At 37.8% G+C, this 19,468-nt stretch overlaps 2 long non-coding RNA genes across 6 annotated transcripts in view; one reads left to right on the top strand and one right to left on the bottom strand.

The window, feature by feature from the left end:
• The window catches only part of LOC107053920, a 265,589-nt gene that overhangs the window by 226,153 nt on the left and 19,968 nt on the right, over window positions 1–19,468 (bottom strand). The gene's annotated exons all lie outside the window — the stretch shown is intronic.
• The window catches only part of LOC121113415, a 63,716-nt gene that overhangs the window by 43,317 nt on the left and 931 nt on the right, over window positions 1–19,468 (top strand). For 2 of the 4 annotated variants that reach the window (XR_005861851.2, XR_005861850.2), the window contains one exon: window positions 16,560–19,468. This is a non-coding gene — a long non-coding RNA (uncharacterized LOC121113415). The remainder of the gene's footprint in view (window positions 1–16,559) is intronic. The other 2 variants (XR_005861853.2, XR_005861852.2) reach the window with 2 other exon arrangements.

Consider the following 19,468-nt stretch of genomic DNA (forward strand, 5'->3'; position numbering starts at 1 on the left):
TCTAAACTCCCATTTACACTCATGAAATATTTAGAGGTACAAATAATACCAGGCTAGATGAAAAACCATTTGTGGAGAATTTAAACTGCAAATCCAGGGTATTTTTAGGGAGTCAGTTTAATTGAAGCACATTACACTAACTTCTAAACTAAACGCCTGATCAAGTATTTTTAGTGTGTGGTTTCAGTATACATTCCAAATCTACTGGAACACTATATTCTAGAGGCAAGTTATTGGCCTGTACACACACATAGTTATATAGCACTTTGACAGCATCTTTAACAGGAATATATTCCATTTCTAAACTGTTCTGTGACAGAATTTGAACTTTTCCTAAATGATCCTGAAAAGTTAAAATAACTCATATGAAGTCATTAATGGAGCTACATACAGAATCCAAATTTGGTCTTGTGTTTAAAGCTTTTTCTTCTCAAAAGTGAAAAGAAAGCTGCTTCAAGGTCACAAAACATTATTTTTGGGGTGGAGGGGGGGCAGGGAGGGAAGGGTAGTTCTGCTCCTTTAAGCTGGTCTCCTGTCTCTGCTGGCAGCCCTCAAACAGCTAGCTCCATTCAACATGAAAGAGATTATTTAAGAATGCTCTAAATTTCCTAATGTTTCCTATTTTCTGCAATTCCACGTATGTGCTATTCATCAGCTCAAACATTCAAATCTCAATGTTGTGTTTTAAAGTATTTTCACTAAGAAATAAAAAAAAGGTTTTTAAACTGCAGCTGAACAACAGTTTTATTGACATATTTCTAATGCCTTATGCAAATGATTTTTTGCTGATTGAATGTATAGTTTCAACTCAGAGGAGCTAAGTATCAGGAATCCATTCAGTTTTTTGAGCATGTAGCCAACTTACCAATCCTAACTACAGCAACTGAATATATTCCACAGTTCAGTTGAGCTTTTACATTTTTTTTTTTTCCATGGGGCTGGGGAGGCAGCATACTTTCTCCCCCTGGAGTGTTGAAATCATTTCCATTACAAAGGAAAACCGTTTTTGATACTTTACAACTGACCTTGCTAGTTTTATTCTACTATTTTTCCCCTACAATTTCATGTCTTTTTCTCTTCCTTTGCACTCCATTTTAAACTTCATCCAAAGATTACAATTGCACAGAAGAGTATAAAAGCAAAATAAAACTCCCCCAGCCCTTCTCAAAATGAAATACATTACAGGTGCTGGAGAAAGTTATGCAGACGTGAAGATCTCAGACCACATTCTTTTTTCCTTAAACAAAAGCTCTCAAACAGCTGACAGAAACACGCAGAAGTAGATCTACTTTTTAAAGTCTTGGGCTGTCTGAAATATTTTTACTGACAAGTGCTTCTGACTAAGTTCCACAAAGCCTTACTGAAGCATACTGAGAATGGTTGAGATTAGACACTCCTGAATTAAGTGAGATTGGAAAGGACCCCAGTGCCTTCGCTAGTCCAAAATCCTGCTTAAACCAGTGCAAAATCTGACATCACCCTGTGCTGGCAGCTCATCTAACCATATTTTAAAAATTGCCAAGGATGGAGAGATGTTTTTCTTGGTGTTCAACTCCTTCAGTTCAAGGGGAATTTACCCTTCAACTAACTGTAAAAATACAAGGTATTCTCTTCAGATGCCTGACCTGCTTTAAAAGCCATGGTTTTAAAAGACCACCACATGCCCATAATTTACATTTCACATGTAAGAAGAGAGAGGTTACTGGATGAATACTAGAATATTGTATCCTGTATCTTCTCTAATATCAGGTCCATTTTTGATCTTACTGATGTGCTTCTGTTGACATCGTCAGTAAAAATTCATAGTTGTGGCACAAAAACAGGGAGAAGACTGCATTTAAACACAAACCAAAACCAAATGAGAATGATCTGCACCCTCTGCATCCCTTCTTACGAACCAGCAAGATGTTTATACTTAGTTTGCTCTGAAAGTAATGCCTCCTACTTCATTCCACAGAAATTACAGGAGATACGAAGAGCACAATAACTATCTGATAGAGCCAAGTTTCAGCTACTAAACACCATTTTTAACACAGTCTCCACCATTTGCTATGCATTTTTGCCAGCAATGAATAAGAGCCTGAATGCTTCAGTTGTAAAAACCAGCACCAGCAGAAGTGTCCCACTGTTTCACAGCTGCTATGACATCATTGCTAGGAAAACACCAACACAGTCCATCTTTCACTGGCCTGAACAGATGGAATTCAGAAGGTGACAAATCCAGACTGTACTGTGGGTGTGGTAGGACAGTGCAGCCAAGATTGACAATGCTCTCCATTGCTCCATTGTCTTCAAACTGGTATAGGGCCTCATCGGATTGAGTTACAAGAAAAAGGTTGTCTTCTTCTCTAGCCTGACTCAGGAAGTTCAAGTCCTCAGCTTAGTCAGCGTCACGATGCAGCAGTAAGCACTGATGGTTTAGCCAGGTTACAAAAAATGCAAAATGATCATCCCTTTCCTATCCCAAAAGACAGGCACATCACTTTACCCACTAAGGGCTGTATCTGGAACATTTTTTTCAATGGGGAATTTCAATGTCCACTCGATGGACTGCCATTTTGACCTCAGCTCATAGAGGTGACAGCAGGTCTCATCACTGGTAATGGTGTGACCCAGAAAACTCATCTTCAGCCTCACTTTGGTTCAATAGGTCCTGAAAAATTTGCATACATGTTCTTTCTATTGTTGTGTGTGCATTCGTGGCACCCATCTGGCACAAATACTGCAATATTTCAACATTGCCACCATCATTTCTAATACACTAAAAGCTCATATTCAGCTCCATACCCGGGTCCCCACTCCTAATCCACTGATTCACCCAGATGAGCTGATCAAGATCTAGATTCCTCCTACATGGAGGAATTCAAAGACACACCTTTGCTTCATACGCACTTCTATGTCAGATGCCTTTGCCAGAGTGCCCTTCTGCTGCTGTCTGTCACACAGCAACAAAATGTAACTGAATAATTGGTGGGAAAATTCAAGCCTCTCCTTTAGTACCACCAACATCCACCTCTGCTGTCATGGGCCAACATAAGATAGGAGGCATTACTTTCAGAGCAGCCCTCATATATTCAAAAATCCAGCCATACATATTTTAATTCTTTCCTTTCAAGTATCAGGCAGCTACATTTTTACATGTGATGGAACTGAATGGGACATACAGTACAAACAAGAAGTCAGCTCTGGGCTTTTCACTTCTAATAATCAAATTCATAAGACCGCAGAGAAGCTTGTAGCAGGGATACCACCCTCATGATTTTAAAATGAGGTTGTAGATTTTATGTTATGAAAATTAAACAAATGAGAACAAAATTCAAGATATTACATTAGAGTTTCCATATCAATTTAATAATTACTTTTATAATCAGACGATTTACCACAGATACTATCTAGAGTATAAATGAATTAGCATAATGCATGAACTGATTTGCTGAGCTTGTCCAGAGACCACTTTTTAAACTGCAGACTTTGACACACATTTTTAATAACATCCTTAGCAGTTAAAACGTTATCAAGTTTCATGATCAAGTTCCTACATCCGATATGAAAGAAATAGAGACCCATTTTATCTTCTTGGAGTGCATTTTTGCAATGTATTTGAGTTTGATCATTAGAGTATAACTGGAGTCATGTTTTTGCTTCCAACCAATATACCCCCACTGAATAGCAGAGGAGTCCCACTGTTCCCATGGGACATAACGTAGAACAATGCTGCAGTGATGGAATAAGATGCAGGGAAGGTGGAGGGATGAAAAAAAGAAACAATCAGTATCCTTACCAGGCCTGCACCAGGCAGTATCCATCTTAGTCATAATACCTCTTCAACTACACTTCATAAGCTATTGCACAGCACACCTCTCACAAGAATAGGCATGTTTTCCATGTTTCCACGCTTGTCTCATTTTACATAACCAGAATTTGTTCACCCTCACTGTCTCAATATAATGAATGAGAAATCAAATGAGTCAGCAAGATTCACACCACTGCACTTTTTCCTAACCAGTTTTTCCAAGAATCCCCAAAGGCATCAAGAGAGATGTGGATTGTTTTTGATTACCTGATCTTACAAAGAAGCAAACAAGTCCAAGAACTATTAGCATAACATTTCAGTAATAAATTTACAATGCATTCAATGAGGTGAACAAAGATAAAGAAGCTCAAAACACAGTTGACTCCTTCCGAAGCCTATTAAGAATTGTTTGGTAAAAAGGAAAAACCTTTTTTTCAGGTAGACTATATTTGATATACTTAGAATAAGTTGAACTTTGTAGATCATCAAGGCTTAAGGGAAAACTGGTCCTACACTAGTACTTCTTCATATTAATAATTTTAAAACAAATAATTTATCCCAGAGCTGTTTCCTATCAGTTTTACTCCAATGAAGAGCTCGTAAGTTAGCATGCTCTCTTCATCTAGGCCAACTACTTGCTGGCAGAATGATAAGCAGAAATAAAAACCAAAAGTTCCATGTAAAAAATATTTTATCTTCTCCAGTTTGCTTTTGGTGTGGCTTAGCTAAAAGCTATTTTACATACTAAAAACCCTTCTTAATCCCTCAAACTCAGATATTAACATTTTCAGCTAGCGAAGCCACTTGCGTTAAACTATTTTTATAAATTAGGTGCCTAGAATTTGCAGTCGAAGCTAAATTCTTTAATCATGGAAACAGACTTTTCAGTTCTGATTCGCCTGCTAAATCTCTTCCTGGAGAACTATCCAGCAGGAGAAAATGCATCCTATGTACAGATTTCTTGGCTGTACTGTCACATATCACCAGGAGCCGTCACTTCAGCATAAGGAACATCAAATTATGCCTAAGAGGAAAGCAGAACAGCCAGTAAAGAATAAGACGAGTCAGCTTAATCAAGCTCACAATCATTACATCTTTTTTGTTAGAGAGGAGAAAACAAAATAAAACCCTGAAGACGTATTAGCGCAACAAAGACTGAAGTTATAAAAATTACAAAACATTGCAATTACCTTCCAAGCATCTATACTCAACATATCCATTGAGATTTATGTCTAGGCAGCAATATATACTGCATAGAGAACTGTGCACATAAGAGGACTGCCAGAAACCATCAGATTTGAAAGAGCTCCTAAAGTCATCAGGGGAATGAGAGTCAAGAGGTATAGAACTGCAGCCACAAAGGTATGGATTTAGCGTTGCTGCCTTCTACCATTAGGAGGAACTCAATAACTTTTCTCTCAGCTAACAAAGGAATAAGCAGTTTCTGCTGCTTTCCTCTGAAGAAATAGCTTTCACAGCCAAGGCATGGAGGACCTGAATTCAAATTCCAACTTCAATGATGAGATTTTTGAAACCCAATCTACTCCCTATCCACTACCTGGTATGTCAGTGCAAGGAATGCTCTCAAATGCTTTCTCCATAGGTTTCAGCACTTTGCAAAGAGCAACTGAGTATTCACTTGGCAGCAAAGAGTATGCCCAGCTACAGTGTAGTAACTGAGCCACCAGCCTCCCTTGTCTTGGGCATTTGCTCCAATGCCTGCCTGCTTGCAGCAGCAGAAGTGCCAGGGGAGGGAGCTGCAGCTGCCTGCAACCAGCTGTGCAAGGAGTACTGAAGTGAGGCCAGCACCAGTCTGGCCCAGGCTCTGGGAAACTCATTTGACGGATGCCCTGGCGACCAAGGCCTTTGGGCAACTCTGTGGTGAAATAAACTCTGAATAAGGCTTTTGAGGACAGTTGATTCATTTAAGTACTCTGGCCTAGCACCTAAACCAGCTGTGGCATATATTTCAAGAATATAAAGCAGCTTGATAAGGCTTCATTATTCTCATTTTTTAATGGTGGTTTTAAATGACTAATATAAATTATTTGCTTACTGTAAGTGTGATTGGAAAACTTATTCTGTTCTTATACAATCACATTTATCAGTATTCTTTTAAAGATCCAAAGATTCTCTAGAAACCAGAAATGTAATAAAGAGGCATTCATGGTTGTAGAGATTTGTTGGCACATTAGCATTACTTATTCTGAGCTTCATTTTTAGTTTCCAGTATGCCAACTCTGCATAGATATCATCTCTGTGGTGGGAGCAGGGTGCAGCTGAACAGCTTCATAGATATTCTGCTGGTTGGTGGTGTGTTACATGTGCAAAGCAGTTTGGTGTTGCTATTTAGACTTGATTGGCAGCAAAACACTTCTTGTTTAAAATAGAATTTCCAAATTCACTAAACACAAGTCTTGGCAAGTGAAGAACTGAATGTCAAGTACCACAGTAGATGAGCATAAAGACATTGCATACAGTACAAGATACCAAAGGAAATTAAATAAAACCTTGATGCCATTTGAGTCCAGTTCAACTCTTTAACCACACAGGATGGCAAGATGTTTGTTACATAACAGCAAATTCAGATGGCTTTTTTTTTTCTTTTTTAAATCCTGCCATTTTTATAGCAAAGAGCAGAGGATTAGACATCCACAGACTCTGAGAGACAGAGAGTGGAGCCAGAAGCAATATTTAGCACAGAGTGAATGATTCCTGGCATCGTTTAACTTCTCTACATCAGGAATCTGGCAGCCTCTTTTCAAAGATGCTGATTGAATAGTTAATATCAGTGTTATGCATAGGCTCAAAATGAGCACAAAAAAATGAATGTCTAGGACCTAAGCCCCCAACTTACTTTCATCTCTCTATAAAATACATACATACATATATATACACACACACACACACAGAAAATGGTGGGGGCAGGGTGGAAATACCGGGCAGAATGCCAAAGCCAAGAGAATGCAGACAAAGGGCATAGTTCATCTTCTGACTACACATCTGTGAAAAAAACCTTTATACAATATATATCAAATTTTTTAGGCACAAGAAAGCCATAATGCAACGTAAACTGCTAGTTCTTAATTTTCACCAGACAGCATAATCTGCAAAGTATGGAATTTTTTTTTTAGTCAGTAGGATTATCCCTGTTTTCTCACAGAACTGTAAAGCTCTAGCAAGTCTTTCTAATCATAAAGATAGCACATTTATAGTCTTTCACCATACTTAGGAATTTTGAACTACTGAAACCACAACTAATCACCCACCAAGCCTGCATGGAAATCTGCTGATCATTTAAGAAAAGCAGCCTTGTTTTGTTGCCAAATGTCAAAATGCAACTAAGTGGTGAGATGCACACACTGATTACTCTTGCACTCTAACGTTTGGCAGAAAAATATTTATGCACACACAAGGACGTGTTTATAGACTTGCACTTTGAGAAAACATGAAAGACGACAAACCAAATTGGTTGACATCCTTAAAGGGGAAGAGGCTAGTAAAAGAATAAATACATTATACTGGGCCATATAAAATGGTCCATCAGAAGCACGCTTTCCACAATTGAGTTTTTTTTTTTTAATCCATGCAGTGAAATTCTTCCCATTTGTCTGACATAATCAAGCACCTGAAATGCACTTTTAGAACTAATCCAGCAGCATAGGCCCAACCTAGGTGAGGTTTCTCAGATGTGGGACCAACCCAACCCACTTTCTCATTTACTTCATCTTTTCAATCACGTGTATGCACAACTACAGGGAATTAGATTTGTTTACCCCAAACTAATACAAACAAGTTTGCTAATGGAACAAATAGTGCATAACTATAATGGCTGTTCCTTTTTTACTTGAAGTGGATTATTTCTCTGCTTATCCCTCAAGATACTGGCATGGCACACTCAGTCTGTACAGACTCATTTTGGCCTCTTGTTCAGCTATAGCTTCATTCATGATCAGCTTTCACAGTTTTTTATTTCATCCAGTAACTGAAGTTTGAATGCTTAGGAGGCATAGCTGCCTATTTAACTCTGTTTCAAGGTTTTCCTTTGTCATATTTGCTAAATATTTAGTTCTTCCTAGACTACTTATTCTCCACCTCTTTTGATTTTGCAAGGCTATGAAGGACCATATATCTTCAGTGCATAGAGATAGTTGATGTCTGAACAGAGCGTGTGGCATGAATAAGAGAACCCAGAGGGAAATGAGTTTCAAGATCCTAATTTGAACAGCAGGCAGAAGTCAAAATCAGGGTTTGAAATTGCCCAAGACAGCAACTGTTAAAGTGCTTTCACTAAGTCCTACTCTCTTTTTTTCCCCAGTGAGCTCTCATACAACTATCTTGAAGCAAAGAAGCTTGTATGTGTGCAAACACACCCAAGCTCTTGGCCACTTATGTTTCCGCTGATCTGTTTTAGGGGCAGCGTGTCTAACCTGAAATTGTTTGCTCCATAACTTCTCAAAAAGAAATTGCTGTAATGAGTTTGACTGAGGATGCGACAGCATTGCTTATGTTCTCTTTTTAGAGGGCAGCCCTGTTGTTTTCTTCCACATGGAATTAGTTTCCCTGATATGCACATATGCAGATCTTCCTCCCAAAAAAGTTCAGCCATGACCTTTCTGTTTCTATTCTGTCACCATGTGCTGATAAAATCCAAATCTCATCCAGGGAGAAGGAAAAAAAAAAAAAAGGGAAAACACACACCCAACAAGAAGTGAGTTTATATATAAATATTTTCAAAAGACTTTTATACTATATAGGTAATCCAATCTAATTGCAAACACCTTAATGAGATTCTGTTTCTAAGTTTCAGATACACCATCCAAGATATGTGTTTGAGAGTAAGCACTGGAAGGAAGGCAAAGAGCAGGAGAGTGAAAAAGTGACAAAGCTATTACAGAAATGTGGTAGCGCTACCTTTTTATTATTATTATTTTTAAATTCAGCAGGAGTTTGTCACAACTGCAGTAGCCCACTGACTCATTTTACACTGAATAATTTCCAGCATTTCCATGTAATCACATCTCAGGTACACATACTGAAGACAATTTTCTCATGTTGCAAGCATAAGTATATAGAAGAGGAGAGCAAGAAAGACCAATAAGCTTCTGCTCACCTTGGCCCTTACATTACTGAAGGATACTTCCCTCTCCAAAAATCTGAGAAATTCACTGCCTCTGCACAGAGGAAGAAGACTGAAAGAACAGAACTGACTCAGACAAGCACAATAATTTCAGCTTCCATTTTATAGTTTGCAAATTTTTGTGTATATATGTCTTTCTCAAGTAGTTTGAATGAAATACAAGCTCCAGAGGGAAAAAAAAAAAAACATGATCAATTTATCTTATTTAATCTCTTGTTGAAGTGCTTTCATACATTTAGGAAGAAAATAGATCTCAGGAACAATTTTTTCCTAAATTTCCTTGCATTTTTTGCCCCAGAAGTGAGGCAAATCAGTATTTTGACTACTGTTAGTTCTCATTCCTTGCTTCACTATATCTTACATTAGGGATGCTATGAACAGCTAACAGCACACAACAATACTAAACTCTTATGCAAGATACAGCCTAGACCTTCATATGTCAGTTAAGCATGATCCACATTTCACAAGACAAATGAGATCCGGTGACAAGAACAGACTGGTTACATGCTTTCTTTGGTCATGTTATATTCTTTCTTTCATCCCATTCAGTAATTCATTTCTTCGTCAGTCTTGTATCCTCTCTTACGTAGCCTAAAGGGATGGTATGTGGAACCTTAAACCAGTTTCAATCAATGGGATGAGGTCAGCCTTGAGATTCATGCGACAGGCAAGATTAAAACGTGCTTGCCCCAAGTCTAAGCTGTCTGAATAAGGCACCACGTTATGCTGCCTCTGCTTGTTGTCAGGTTGAATTGAAAACAAAAGTTAAATTAAAAGACAGCCAGATCATTATTTCTCCTTTCTGCCCCTTCCTCAAGCGCCTAAGGTCATTTTCCCTAACAAAAACGAAAGCGCTTGTTGGAAGTGTTTTTGTGCTAAACAGCAGTGGTTAATTTCTTGCAACTAATTAGTTATTCAAGTGAAAGTATAACGATCCTCCAACATGATTGAAAGTGCTTCAACCAAGTTTCCTGCTAACAGCATACTTCTAGAGAAGGTGCAATAAATCAGCAGGGTTATGGAAATCTTTAAACAAAGCATGTCTACGACAGGAACCCATTAAAGATGTAGCCATGTAATATTTATGTACCTAGCTGACTTGTGCTTTTAACCTAGCACTTTCAGCCATAGCTTTTTAGCACCTGGGTCATTCACTAAGAATGAAATTCACCCTATCTGCTAAAAGCCAGCTTAATGTCTCCGCATTAGGTGTCCAGACATAGAGTTTACATAGGATTTAAGCAGTGGAGCCCTCCCACTGAATGGAATTTCATCCTGAGTTTTCCAAAGAAAAATACAAATAGAACACCTTTACACTGCGTAGTATTTAATTATTGAATTAAACTCCCCAGTTACCATTAGAAGGGTTTTAGAAATACCATGAGGTAAGGATGTAAAAAAAAGCCAACAACAAAAACAAAAGATCATGAACAACTGAAATTCCCACAGTCTCTCAGAACAGCCAGTGTCACCCTATGGTTGTATAGATTATGGTTTTATTATTATTTTTAGTGGTTACAGAGGCTGATCTCTAAACCTGATGCTCTCCGTAAAGGTGCTGACTGCACTGGAATCTTTTTTGACATACTACTAACCAGTACAGACTGGATGTTTAAATATGCCCAGAAGTAGAAAAGAGCAAGACTCAGTTGTGTGGAAATACATTTTTATTATGTTTGGGCCTTTTGGATGTTACAGATGTATAAATCTGATAGCCTTAGATCTCCAAAAGAAAGAGAAATCCTCTTTTCTCCCATCATATTCTACTGCTTGTGCTGTGTGTTTACACGAATTTTTAAAAACACACACAAGCACATGTGAAGCAAAGGCAATGTTTTCATAATCCCCAAATCCTTTGGCTATACATGTTTTCCCTCATCTGATTCTGTCATTTACTTTATTGCCAGTCTTTTAAGTTCATCTCCCACAGTTTTAAGAGACAGAACTTGGATTCATTAATCAGTTTCAGTCAAGGTCCCAAAACTTGGTTTTTTTTCTCCCCCTTCTCCTGGCTTACTCTTCTGTCCTGCAGCAGATAACTACAAAAAGGAAAACCTCACTGCTGTGAGGCTGGAAGATGGGAGCTTCAAGAAAGTGTGTAGGAATGATGTTTCCCGGGAGTCTGGGAAAGGGGAGAAAGCAAAGAGGATATAAGAAATTAGCAGGAAAAAGGGACTGAAGGACAAAAGAGATTAAACATCACTCTCCCTTCCTAATAAAATCATCTTTGCTCTCACCATAGGTTTTTTGGGCCAATGACTACTTTCAACTCACATTTTCTGTTGGAAAAATAAATTAAGAGTCCAGTTTAATTTTGTCAGTAGAAAGTTTAAAGTGGTCACTGGAGCACAAAGTGCTTTTCAAAAGGCTGCTGAACTGAACAGGGACAAGGAGGAAGATGCTGGGACAGTCACAAAAGTACAGACAAATTAAAAACACTATGAGTGTACCAATTTTCAACAAAATAGATAAAAAGCTTTTATAAGAGTTCCTGCAATCCTATAACTTTTGTTATGGGCTTTGTTTAGACAATACCTAAAAACACAATTGCCAGAGCAGAAAACAAGTGTTTTGTGTGTTGATCTTTATATATAGGAAAACAACAGTAAGTGAACTAGGCATCAACTTCATGAACATGTAAGATTACTCTTCACCCATGCTGTAAATCATTGGATCTAGTACAAGTAATTGTACTGCAATGTTTTTTGCTAGGCTAAGCATTTCAGCTGTGTGCCCAGTCCTTCCAAGTCTGAGCTTATGCTGTATTCAGAGCTTTGTAGGGTTTAGTCAATAACATGTTTGTTTTGAATGGTTTTTCCTAGATAACAGTAACACAAACCCATAGCTTGTGTAACAAAAATCCAAAGCTTGTTTACATCATTTAATATGCCTGAAAGATTAAGCTCAAGACTGTAAAAATAATAATGGAAAAAAAAAGCAGAAAAAGCACTTCTTTAGAAGGGTCTCTGCTGTTGCACTACCAGAAGGCAAAGAGCATATTACGTTAACTATGGGCCAGAAACTGTTTTGCTCTTTTAAACCGCAGCAATGACTTGCATAAAAAGACTTCAAGGCATTTCCTCTTCTCCCTGAAGATAGCCATAAGTCTTTCTACTGCCCTAGGATGTGCACTGAAATGACTGCAAGACAGGCACATCTTTTGCATCCTAAACAGCAGCCTTTATTTATCAAAACACACAGAACATGCAATGGAGAGTCAAAACAAAGCAAAACCAGCAATTCCAACAATCCTCAGAAAACTTTGTTCCGAATTGAGCAGTATGTCCTGCTCATAGATGGACGTTCCATTGCCTGTTTAGCAAATGCCCCTCATTTTCTTAACTTAAAATCATGCCTTAAGAAAATTATTTCATCAGCATTTATACATAGACACCCATGAAGTTTTCAACATAGTCTTGAATTTGTGGTTTAACCTTCATGAAGCATACTGTTATTTTCAAGGATAAATTTGAAGCACAACCTCATTTTAAAGTATATGTGGAAAATACTGAGCTTGTCAGCAATAAATACCTCAGCGTATAGAAATTTCGCAAAGGAAAAAACCCACAAAAATGCCAAAACAATTACAGAAAAGCAGATACTATCATCCTTACATTTGCAGAATAACAATTCTAACTGAACGTCCTCTGCCTTTTGCTAGTACTGTGTGATATACATAATATTTGCAAACGTGTACACGTATATATTTTCCATATCTGCATGCTACATAAGAAGGTCCTGATATTTAAACAAAGCAGAGACAAAACCTAACAAGGTGTCTCTCAACCAGTGAGGACACAAATCCCTCTCTAAGGGCCTGGGGCAGCGTGCCTCAAATGCTAATAGCTTGAGTTGTGTGCAATAGCCCTATATTGTTTATATAGCACTTCACATGTTCAAAGCACTATGAGATATCAGCCATCACTACACTTTTACGAGGCTCTAAGTATTACCCACTAAATGTTAGGGTTCAAATGACTTGCTCTTGATCAAAAGAAACTTTGTGCAGCAGGACCATAATTATTTGAATTCAGTAATTCTGACAGTCCATTCCTATAGTGACAAAAAAAAAGGGGGGGGGAGGGGGAAATGGGATATTTAAAGCCAGTTGCAACTGCACTTTGTTCTGGCTATGTTAAGTACAGGCAATGTAGAATCCCAAAGCTAACTCTCACAAAAAACAGCACCTCCAAAGAAAATGAGAACTTCAATGATTTTTTTCCATTTTAAAAGCACAAATACAAAAACTGTTTTTTAAAGAATTGGTCATGTTTCTCTGAGTATATGTATGTCATTATCACCGTGAAGAACCTAAAATACTGTACAGAAACAGACCAGAAAACTTAATATGCGAGTCATATCATCTGCTCTGAAACAGGTTCTCCTTTTTTGCTGCTGCTGTTTTGATAAAGGTTTGGTTTTGATTTTTTCTTCTTCCTTTAAAAATCAGGAGGAGGAGCAGGCAAAGACCAAGGCAACTCGTGATAGGACTTAAATCACTACCCTTTAGTGATACATAATATCTTCCCATTTTTAGACAGATGTTCATTCTATGGAAACCTCAGTTGCCATCGCTGATACTTATTAACTTAGAGTCAAAATATCAAGTCTCCCTTCCCATGAAGGAAACACAATGGAGCCGATGGTGAAAACCAGCCAGTCACAGTTTTGCTACCTAAAACTAAATCCTTCCTTGAAATAAGGAAAGCGGTGCTCAGGGACATGATTTAGCAGAAGGTTGTTAGAGTTAGGGTAGTATGGTTAGGTTGCTGTTGGACTTGATGATCTTTCAGGTCTTTTCCAACCTGAGCAATTCTATGATTCTAGGATTCTAATAAAGGCTGAACTGGATCGATACTGAAGATTTTTGTACTTACAGCTTAAAAATCTTCATGCAAAAAACATAAATATTGAGATTTCAAAATGAGAGAATGAAAACTTTTTTTTTAACTTTGCATTTAGCACACATCCTATCATACACAACTTACTTTCCAACATCTTACATTTAAACTTGCATATATTGCCTTTCGTTTCCATACATACCATATGTTTTCAGAACACAGCCTCACAGTTACTGGCATTCAAATCTTATCTGCAGGATGACATGGGAAATATGTAGTACTGAGACAAAAATGTAGGCCTCTACACACAATTCAGATTCAACAAATAAGAGAAGTGCTCCTGTTTAAGCAGGGGGAGGGTAAGAAATTCCCTTCAAAAGCAGTACATAGTACAGAGTTTAACTAACAGAACCTCTTGTGTTTTAGCCAAGTTGATCATGGTATGCGTAACATTTACCCTATCTATCCTACAGCTTCTATTAGACATTCTTGGGTACAGGCCACTCAGAACTCTATGCCAGACTGTTTGCAATAACCAAAAATCCAAAGTTATGTTACTGAGAGAGCTTCTAAAATATTAAAAATTTAAGCACAATGCCAGTAGGTGAGCATTGCTTCACGGATATTAATGTAAAAAGCAGTTACAAATCTCCATCTACTGACCTAAAGAACAGATGTTTGCATATGGATTTATTAACATAGAAATATGTGTATATCTTCCATAAGTAATAACGTGTCCCAGTAACAAAGAATGAAGAACTGTTGTCCAAAAGGACTGGAAAATGGCATGCAGTATTAGAATATACTCAACAATTTCTTGGCTTTAAATATAAGACAAAGCTAATAGGTCCAGCACAGTAATCCTCCATGTTGGAAAAACACATTTTCAAACAAGACTAACATGAAGGAATACTCAAATTGCAGAGTCCACTTCAATTGTTGACATGTAAAAGTACATTTAGGTCATAACAAAGCAACCATGATCTAATAAATAAGAATAGCCATTAATTTTCATTGAGTTATTTTAATGCAGTAAGCAAAAACCAACAAAAATCATATTGCATTGAGTATTAAGGTGCGGGAGCAAGTCCAAAGAAGGGCAACAAGGCTTGTGAAGGGCTTGGTGAATATGTGCTATGAGGAGTGACTGAAGGAACTGGGGCTGTTTTGTCTGGGGAAAAGGAGCTGAGGGGAGACCTTATTGCTCTCTTCCAATATCTGAAAGGTGCTTAAGACCAAAAGTGGGGTTTGTCTCCTCACTGGTGACAGAATAAGCGGAAATGGCCTTAAGTTGTACCAGGGTAAGTTTAGGTTGGATATCAGGAAAAAACTTCTTAACTGGAAGGGTTGTTAAGCAGTAGAATAGGCTCCCCAGGGAGGTGGTTGAGTCACCATGTGTTTAAAAACCGTTTGGATGTGGTGCTCAGGGACATGATTTAGCAGAGGGTTGGTATGACAGTATGGTAAGGTTGTGGTTGGTCTCGTTGATCCTGAAGGTCTTTTCCAACCTGGGCAATTCTGTGATTTTATGATTATCACATGAAATATTGATTTGGAAGGGTTTTTAATAACAAAATTTAATGAAACAGTAATCAGGTAAAAATTTTGGTGAGCAAAGCATATTTTCAAACCCTAAATACATTCTTTTTGGAAGTACAGTGGAATCTTTGACCAAATATCACGATTGCTCCTCACATTTGCCCTGCTCCTAAACTAGCCTGGCTAATAAGCATCCTACCTCAAACTGTCCTGTAAACACATAATACTACTTGACAGGTTTTACTTCAAAAGCACAGTCAGGTTTTGGAAAATAGACCTGTTAAGAAACCTAGTTAATGGCTACAAGCATGTGAGCTTACAGGCTTGGAGATGTACTGGTTTCTGGGCCAGCAGAACTACAAGAGAACCCAAGAGACTGCACACTGCACTGTGACACGTATGCATATCACAGAATTTTTGGTTTGGTTTAAGAACAGCCACAGTATTACTTTTTCACCTCCAAAAAGCATTTCCTGTGTGCCATGCTATTTTCCCCTTCTTTTCCATTAGTCAAGAACATGGCTAATTCTGCATAGCTTTAGATTTCTCCATACCATTACATACCATTGCAGTATTCTCTCCTGATTAGGGTGACAAGCATGAGTACTTTGAAACATGATACAGCTGCTACTCTTCTCCAGAAGTGGCTATACTCCAGTAAATACTCCCTGAAACATCTTTTTCCAACAGAGGTTTAAAAACATGTAACTATGTTTCCATAGGTTGACAGCAATACAAAAACATTTGATCACCTAGCTGAAAAATACTGGCCTTTAGCATTACTGCAGAGGTAATTAGAAGCCATACTTCAACCAACTGCAGAAACAACTGCAGTTAGTGTTTGTATAACACAATTAGAGTCTTATATTACAGTGAAGGTTATTGGGTTCTCTTCTTGCAATTTTTAAGATCAAAGAAGAAATGAACACTTTTCATTTTGTCAGGTAAAGACCTTCCTTTTGATGGCTGTACAGAGTCTTTACTTCCAGCGTATAACTCAGACATTCATGAATAAATTGAATCTCTAATAACAGTCAGCTGGATTTAATTCCTCCTCTTGATGGAAGCACAGCACTGTCAATACACAGTGAGATTTAATATTGCTGTTAATTTACTGCAGGTAAAAGGTAGATGCTAGATCTTCATGTTGTATCTAAAAATAGCTTCAGATAAACAGGGAAAAAAAAAAGATGGTAAGAACTGATGAATGATCATTCTACTTCATTTTTTTTTTTTTTTTCTCCAGAGGAACATCCAGGTGCCAGCTGGTGGAAAGGCAGATGCCACTGATTGCAATAGTCTTGCACCAGTTTACATTGACAGAGTCTGATCCTATGTGCATTAGAGTTACTTTTAGGCACTCACACTGGAACTCACTTCAGTGACAATTAAAAATATATCCACGCATGACATTACATCCTGTCCCCAAGTGTATGACTGGAAGCCTGTTGACAGTCTGTGGGAGAGGGCAAGTAGAAGTAGCCAAGAACTATGTCCATGAGATAACTTTGTAAGAGGAGTATTAACCCTAATTTTCAGTTGTCTTTTTATTTTTTTTTTAATGTGACCGTTTGCCTACAGAAAAAAAAACTCAGCTCCACCTTGCAGTAGCAATTCAATGCTTGCAAAGGAAAAAACAAAATAAACCATGATGCTGTAGACCGTGTAGAGTGTCTAAGTAAGTTAAAAAAAGACTGGTCTCATCATCTAGAATTGTAAGAAACCCCCCGAACTGAGATCTGTTTGTTCAACTATTTGTTCCTGAAGATGCAGCTCATGTAGCAACTGAAGTAATTGTTTGTCTGTACAGCGCAACACCCATAACTCCAATTTAGGTCAGGCCATCAAGAAGAGGAAAAAGGACTGAAGATGAGATGCTCTACTTCACACAGTTGCCCTCTGGAAGGGCTGGCAAAGGCAGTCACTTAAATTAAGTACAGGTCATCAGACAGGATATCTAATCTATTCCTAAAACAGGCAGCTCTCGCAGTCCAAATCCCTATGGCCTTTACAGCAACACAACGAACTACTTCCTCATGTACCTCTGTCAATTCACGTTAGGTTCCTATTTTTTTTTAAAGCGATATTTCTTGTACACCATGACCCTATTGCTCACAGCAAGGAAAGTGCTTTGGTTTATTTATGACCTACTAACCTTAAATAAAAAAACCATACATCCAATCTGAATGTTCACATAAGCCTGCAGATCTGAAATAAAACTTAAAGTAAAGCTGGCATTTGTAATAGCTAGCTAAGCCCAGTAAGGGATTTAGAAAAAAAATTAAAATTAAAACCAGATGAGAGAAGATGAAAGCATTTTTACCCTGCATAACCTGCACACATCATGAATGATGGCTGGAGCTCAGGAATACTTTTTTGTGTTTTTGTACTTACAAGTTTCAACCCACTTCAACAGCGGCTAGGTAACCAAGGAAATACTGAGGTTTTCCCATTACAGGGTGGGGAGGGAATAATAATAACCCATGAAAGTAATTCCTTTTAAGATGCAATCCATCCAGCCACGAGCTCTACACAGCTCCTCTCTTTCCCTTACACCCCATCCTAACTGCCAGGTATCAGTCTGGTCAGACCTCATATTGAAATATGATGTGACAGAGGGAAGCAGGGAGTAAGACTGTAGGAATAAGTACTGAAAGAAATGGCATAAAGAAGGAAAGTTTACAGCAGGGAATATGGGAAACACAAGTGACCCTATATATGTTTTGCTAGAACAATGCTGAACAGATGCAAATGCAGAAAAGACTATTCAGTTGAAGAGTTTTATTCTCTCATAGCTCACCCTGATCTAAAGAACACCCTTCCTCTACATCCATAGAGTTTAATTGTGATACGGTCAGTACAAATAAGTGGGGAAAAAAAAGGAAAAATAAAAATCAAGCTTCAGACCTAAGATATCAGCAACAAACAACTCTTGCTGCTGAACCAGCATCAAATAAAGGGAGGAGAGAACATCTCCACCACAGTTGGTTGGAACTAGAACTCACAGATACTCATGATCACAGTGGAATTCCTAAACAAAAGAAAAAATCTACTAGAAAGGAGAAATTTACGTTCCATTCTTCTGTAGTTCTCCAGCAGGGTATATTAATGCCTCTGTTCTTTAGATATATTTGATAGAAATACAGTTATCTGTACAAGAAGAGTAATTTGTTGAAAGAAATAGATACAAAGTTCTTGACACAGCATTTGTTTAAAAAAGAATATACGCAGGCAGTATATTTATGACCTGAAGTCTTTTGGTGCTACCTCCCTTTATGGTACTTTAAACAAAATGAACAGAAAATATTTTATAAATATTTTTATTTAAATGTAGAAATCAATGAGAGAGTACAAACTAGCTTGCCCTCTGGTAAAAGATTTAACAAGTAGGAACTCCTAGAATCCAATGAATCACTTACCATTTCAGTGCAGCAAACTAAGAGCAGCCCTAACTAAATGAACTGAGACCAACAAAGCTGCAAGAGAATAACCTTCTGCAGGAGAATTGCTAACAAGCACAAGTAAGGAAAAATCCCTGTGTTACCATTCTGTGCCTTGTGCTACAGCTTCAGCACTTCTTCCCATAAAACATTAAAATTGTAACCCTATATGTTGTGTGTGTAAAAATATATGTGTATACATAGAGTTAAAAGTATAAGGAAAAATTAGTTGGAAAGCTCAGATAGATGCTGGAAAAAAAGCTTGTGCTACTGTGGAAATTGCTATGCACTTCAATTTGTAATCATCAAGTTCTGGATATAAACAGGTTGAAGACAAAAAAAGAAACATGAAAATAAATTTAGGTCATCAAACCTCGATGTAAACTCATCAAGAAGTGAATACTGGCAGATTTTACTCTGCTTACTTTATATTTTTATTCTACTGGTAAAGTATAAACTGTAACACTGATTCACAATATTCTTGGCAGGATCTGTTAATAAACGGGTGAAACCTTATGTTTCTGTTTGCTATGAAGTTCAGTTTTGTAATAACACAGACAACATTAATCAATCGACTTCTGCCTGGATGGCCAACAACATAGTTACGGCTTGAATAAATGAAATACCTTTTCTTTCCATAGAAAGACATGTGAGAAGCTGCCAGCTCCATGCATGAAGAAGGAAATGGGATAGACAGAGAAGGGTGCTGGTACTG

This window comes from Gallus gallus, chromosome 8 (genome assembly GCF_016699485.2).
Source record: "Gallus gallus isolate bGalGal1 chromosome 8, bGalGal1.mat.broiler.GRCg7b, whole genome shotgun sequence".
NCBI classification, from domain to species: Eukaryota; Metazoa; Chordata; class Aves; order Galliformes; family Phasianidae; genus Gallus; species Gallus gallus.